We start from the raw sequence: 5,438 nt of genomic DNA, 5'->3' as shown, positions 1-5,438 counted from the left end.
GTGTGTGTGTGTTCCTGCAAGTTCCCTGAGGAATGAGGCCTACATATGCTACTGGGAGGGATATTGTACGTGAAGGAGGTTTGTTCTTGAAGGAAATGGAAAGATCTTTCTGATGGAGGCACGTGAGGGTATGTGCTTTGGGCTTTAGCACAGAATGTGTTTGTAAGCTGAGGTTGTGGGTCTGCTGTTGGCATGGCAATAAGAAAAACTTCTATTTTAGTAACTCTTTTCATTTTGATGGAACCCAGGGGTTGCATAAATCACACACAAATGGCTCTGCCTTTGAACGACAGGAAATTTTCATCTGGAATTAGGAGCAGCAGCTACATGAACAAACATGAGTGAGAATTTAGAGATGGGCTGATGGCAGACGATGGCGTTTCCTACATCACTGGGGAAATTTTTCACCTGGATATGTTGTCTTTCTGATTAAAAAACAAAATAAAACGAAACTTATGTTTCCTGCTATTGTGATTATCGTGTATTGTGTTAAGATATGTGTTTTCTGAACAGGCATGGTGGCCCACACCTGTAATCCCAGCATGTTGGGAACCTGATGTAGGAGAACTGCGTGAGCCCGGGAGTTTGACACCAGCCTGGGCAACATAGTGAGACCCCTGTCTCTTAAAAAAAAAAAGATATGTGTTTTCTAGAGTTAATCATATACGATATCTAAATTATCTTTGTATCTCCCCATATTGAATGTGAATATTTTAGGTATAAATTTTGATAGGTGAACATATAATAGAATCCTAATATAACACAGCTCATTATTGTATGAATTTGAAAGTACTAGGTTTCTCAAAATATAAATTATTCAGAGGGAACAAGCCTAACAGATCTCAGTGAGCTTAGCACACAGATATTCATCCTGTTCCCCCCAATACCAGCAGGGAAAAGATGTCCCGTACTTGTTGAGCTACGTGTCTCCCAGATATAATCTCCCAGGGTATATTCTGGCTAACATGATGGAGCCCTTAAGGCATCACCAGGGGAATGAGGACTTGGCGTGGACACCTCCTGGCTCGTGGAGCCTGCCAGAATGTGAGGCCTGCGGCTGGGGCTCGTCTTGCTGATTTGGGCTTCCCGTCACTGGCAGCTCCCACAGCAGGTGGCGTTCCCATAACTAGCAACTTCACTGAGCCACTGTTTCTTAGCTGCTCTTTGAAAGGCGTTGAAGACCCCTCTCTTCCACCGGCCAAAGCACTTCTAAGGGATTTTGGAGAGAAAAACTTGGGAGCTATCCATGAAGAAAACAAGAATCTGGCAGCCGTTTCCATAGGGCTGAACAAGCGCCTTAGAGAATTCCAGTGAAGGGGGCAGCTAAGGGAAGAAGGAAACAGAAATGGACTAGAATCAAAGTCAGGGCTCGTAGGGGCTGGATGGTGAAATGAAGCTAGGAATGGGGAAAGTATAGATGAATCACTGCGTCGCTTATTAATAATTGATTTAGGCAGAATCTTGCTACTCATGCCCTCCCCCCACCATGGCTGGGGGCAGGAGCTCACCATTTTTGCTCTTTGGTGGTCTGCTTGTTGCCTTCCAATGCCCCTCCACCATGCTGTCAGTGTCCTTTCTTAAACACAAATCCTGTGATCCCACTGGGTTAGCCTGTTCCGTGGCCCTTCATTTCTCTCTCTGGAGAAAACCTAAATGCTTTAGCAGATAGACAAGGCCCTCTGCAACCTGGGACCTGCTTATTTCTCTGGATCAGTTCAAACTGCAATCCTTTCAACCCTTCACACCAACCCTCTCCTCTTTCCACTCCTTGGCATCTTTTTTTTTTTTTTTTTTTTTTTAAATACAGTGTCTCACTCTGTCACCCAGGCTGGGATGCAGTACGTGATCTCGACTTGCTGCAGCCTTGAACTCCCGGGTTCAAGAGATCCTCCCACCCTCCCACTTCAGCTTCTCCAGTAGCTGGAAACACAGGCATGTGCCACCATGCCCGGCTAGTTTTTCTACTTTTTTTTTTTTTTTTTTTTTTTTTTGTAGAGACAGGGTTTTGCCATATTGCCCAGGCCGGTCTTAAGTCCTGGGCTCAAGTGATCCACGTGTCTCACCCTCCCAAATTGCTGGGATTATGGGCATGAGCCACTGAATCCTGCTCTTGGCACCTTAAAGCTAAATGTGTTGAACTCTCCCATCTTCTGTGTGTTAGCACGCACCATTCCATCTGCCTGGAATGCCCTTCCCCATCACTTTTTTTCCCCTGAAAAACTTCAAAGCTTCTTTCAGGCCTCAACTCAAGCAGGACATGTTAACCCCTCCACACCTGGATCAGGTGCCTTTCCACTCCATCTTTGCTCACCCTTGCTGCAGTGCTTGAATGCTCTGCAATCTTTCCTGGGGTTCTACAAGACAAGACTGCATTTCTTTTTCTTTTTTTTTGGATACAGAGTCTCACTCCTTCACCTAGGCTCAGGTGCAGTGGCACAATCTCAGCTTACTGCAACCTCCACCTCCTGAGTTCAAGCTATTCTCATGTCTTAGCCTCCTGAGTAGCTGGGATTACAGGTGCATGCCATCACGCCCAACTAATTTTTTTTTTTTTTTCAGTAGACATGGGGTTTTGCCATGTTGGCCAGGCTGGTCTCAAACTCCTGAACTCTAGTGATCCCTTGCCTCAGCCTCCCAAAGTGCTGGGATTACAGGCATGAGCCACTGCGCCCAGCCAAGACTGCATTTCCTTACTGGGCCTACTGCTCAGCCTGCCCAGTAAGTATTTGCTGAATGAATGAATTGGGGAAGAGGCCACATTTTTTAACTAAAGCTTTCTCAAATGTTGTGAGGGATAGGGCTTGTGGGAAATGACAGTGACATTGAAGAGGAAAGGCCAGGTCCTAGGAAGTCTGACCATGAGTAAAACCAGTGGGCCTGCAATCGTCTGTCTCCAAAGCCTCAAACAGTGGGGCATAGAACAGACCTGGCCTGTCCTGCCCATCATTATATCATGCAGGTAGCACTATTGAGTGGATGGAGCCATTAGCAAGGTACCCGTCCCACCATGGTGATCAACCACCACGGATCAGCATCTTTCCAGCATTTTTCCCATTATCTATGGCAGGGCCTGCCTTTTCTGCACTGCCATGCCAGCAAGCATCTGTGGGGTAAGAGTAGAGAATTTGTATACAGACCTCCGTGTCCTTCCGGGAGGACCGCATGCCTCCATCTATGTCTCCCTCTTGGTCCTGCCAAGAAACTGCCAAGCCAGCTGTGATTCTACAATGACCATCAGAACCTTGCAGCTCTATTCCATGGGGTGGGTTGCCCTCTCTGCCCGGGACACACCCTGGTGAGACTGGCCTTAGGGACCTGGGCACAGGAGAGGATTCAGCAGGCTGAATGCCTAATACTTGACCGAATTAAACTGGGCCACCTTGGGTCAGGGAATTCAGCTCAGCAATTCTGGTGGTAGCTGACATCAGTATTTTTGAGGAAATGGAGATAGGATTAAAAGAGACCTCATGCTATAAATCAGGTTCAAATGCACTGAGAGAGACTATTTAATTACATCCCTGATACTGCCTATGTATACAAGGCAATTTTTTATAAGACAGTTAATCACCACTTAATTCATCCATTTTAATATTTACATTTTCATTTATTAGGCTTCATTAAAGTAGGACCTAGCTTTTCTATACTCTGAAGGCATCACTGCTCAAAATATTTTCATTTAATACTGTGTCAAAAACTGCCTACTTATCTTCCAAATATAGATCTGTGTGTGTGTGTGTGTGTGTGTACATGGACTGTTGTCCTAAGTCCTTTGTCTCCTCTTCTCAGAGTCTGCCCCATGATAACAGAATAATAATGATGTTATTCCAGAATAAACTTGCAATGTGGGGGCTGGAAGTGGTGGCTCACACCTGTGATCCCAGCACTTTGGGAGGCCGAAGTGGGTGGATCACTTGAGGCTGGGAGGTCCAGACCAGCCTGGCCAACATGGTGAAACCCCATCTCTACTAACAGCACAAAAACAAAAATTAGCCATGCCTGTAATCTGAGCTACTTAGGAGGCTGAGACATGGGAATTGCTTAAACCTGGGAGGCAGAGGTTGCAGTGAGTGGAGATTGCGCCACTGTACTCCAGCCTGGGTGACAGAGCAAGACTGTCTCAATGAATGAATGAATCAATCAATCAATAAACAAACTTGCAATGGGGAAGGTGGGTACATAACTGGCATTTTTGTGAAACTTTCAGAATTTTATTTTATTTATTTTATTTTATTTTTTTTGAGTCTCGCTCTATCGCTCAGGCTGGAGTGCAGTGGCACGATCTTGGCACACTGCAACCTCTGCCTTCCGGCTTCAAGCCATTCTCCTGCCTCAGCCTCTCGAGTAGCTGGGACTACAGGTGCCTGCCACCACGCTTGGCTAACTTTGGTATTTTTAGTAGAGACGGGGTTTCACCATGTTTGACCATGTTTAGTGGAGATGGGGTTTCACCAGGCTGGTCTCGAACTCCTGGCCTCAAATGATCCGCCCACCTTGGCCTCCCAAAGTGCTGGGATTACAGGCGTGAGCCACTGTGCCCAGCCAGCTTTCAGAATTTTAGACAGTGCCTTCTTAGGCTCATGAATCCTGACAGATAGCCCGCTGTGACAGAGAGGGAGAAGGAGAGAGCCTGCATGAACAGGAGCCTGAGGGACTAGAGAGGAAAGGAAGATGGCTGTTGGCACACTTGCAATTTTAGAACAGCTGCAGTGGTTAGAGTAGCTCCCCCTGAATGTGATGACGCTGGGAAAGGGAGAGAAGATTCTACAGCTAATGACAAGGAGGAGGGAGGACTCGATATACTCAGTGGGTGGGTATTAAAGGGATTATGTGTATTAGGCAGTATTACCAGAAAGGCATGTGCTTTAACTGCCAAGAAACTATTAATGAATTGGAACGCCTTCCAGGGATGAGAACAAGTTAAAACAATGTATTCTGTGCTCAACATGTAAAATATTTCAAAATCAGTAGCACATTTGGCTTTATGGGACATGATGAGGGAGAAATTACAGAAGGTCTCATATCATCATTTAATTTGGTCTCTTTTTAAAAGTCAAGTAACAGGGCTCTCCATAGTAAGGGTACTAGCTAATATTTATTGAATGTTGACTGCATGCTTATTGCTCATTTAAAGGTTCTATATCCAGGCTGGGCGTGGTGGCTCATGCCTGTAATCCCAGCACTTTGGGAAGCTGAGATGAGTGGATCACTTAAGGTCAGGAGTTCGAGACCAACCTGGCTAATACAGCGAAACTCCTCCTCTACTTAAAATACAAAAAGTAGCCAGGCATGGTGGCATGTGCCTGTAGTCCCAGCTATTTGGGAGGCTGAGGCATGAGAATCACTTGAACCCAGGAGGCGGAGGTCGCAGTAAGCTGAGATTGCATCACTGCACTCCAGCCTGGGCAACAGGGTGAGACTTGGTCTCAAAAAAAAAAAAA

At 46.0% G+C, this 5,438-nt stretch overlaps 1 long non-coding RNA gene across 1 annotated transcript in view; it reads right to left on the bottom strand.

The window, feature by feature from the left end:
- Positions 1-750: 750 nt before the first annotated feature.
- The window catches only part of LOC105517140, a 31,007-nt gene continuing 26,319 nt past the window's right edge, over positions 751-5,438 (bottom strand). Inside the window, exon 2 of the long non-coding RNA XR_001002623.1 lies at positions 751-1,323. This is a non-coding gene — a long non-coding RNA (uncharacterized LOC105517140). The remainder of the gene's footprint in view (positions 1,324-5,438) is intronic.

This window comes from Colobus angolensis, unplaced genomic scaffold, assembly GCF_000951035.1.
Source record: "Colobus angolensis palliatus isolate OR3802 unplaced genomic scaffold, Cang.pa_1.0 Scaffold3, whole genome shotgun sequence".
Lineage (NCBI taxonomy): Eukaryota > Metazoa > Chordata > Mammalia > Primates > Cercopithecidae > Colobus > Colobus angolensis.
This window is presented reverse-complemented; position numbering and strand designations above follow the sequence as displayed.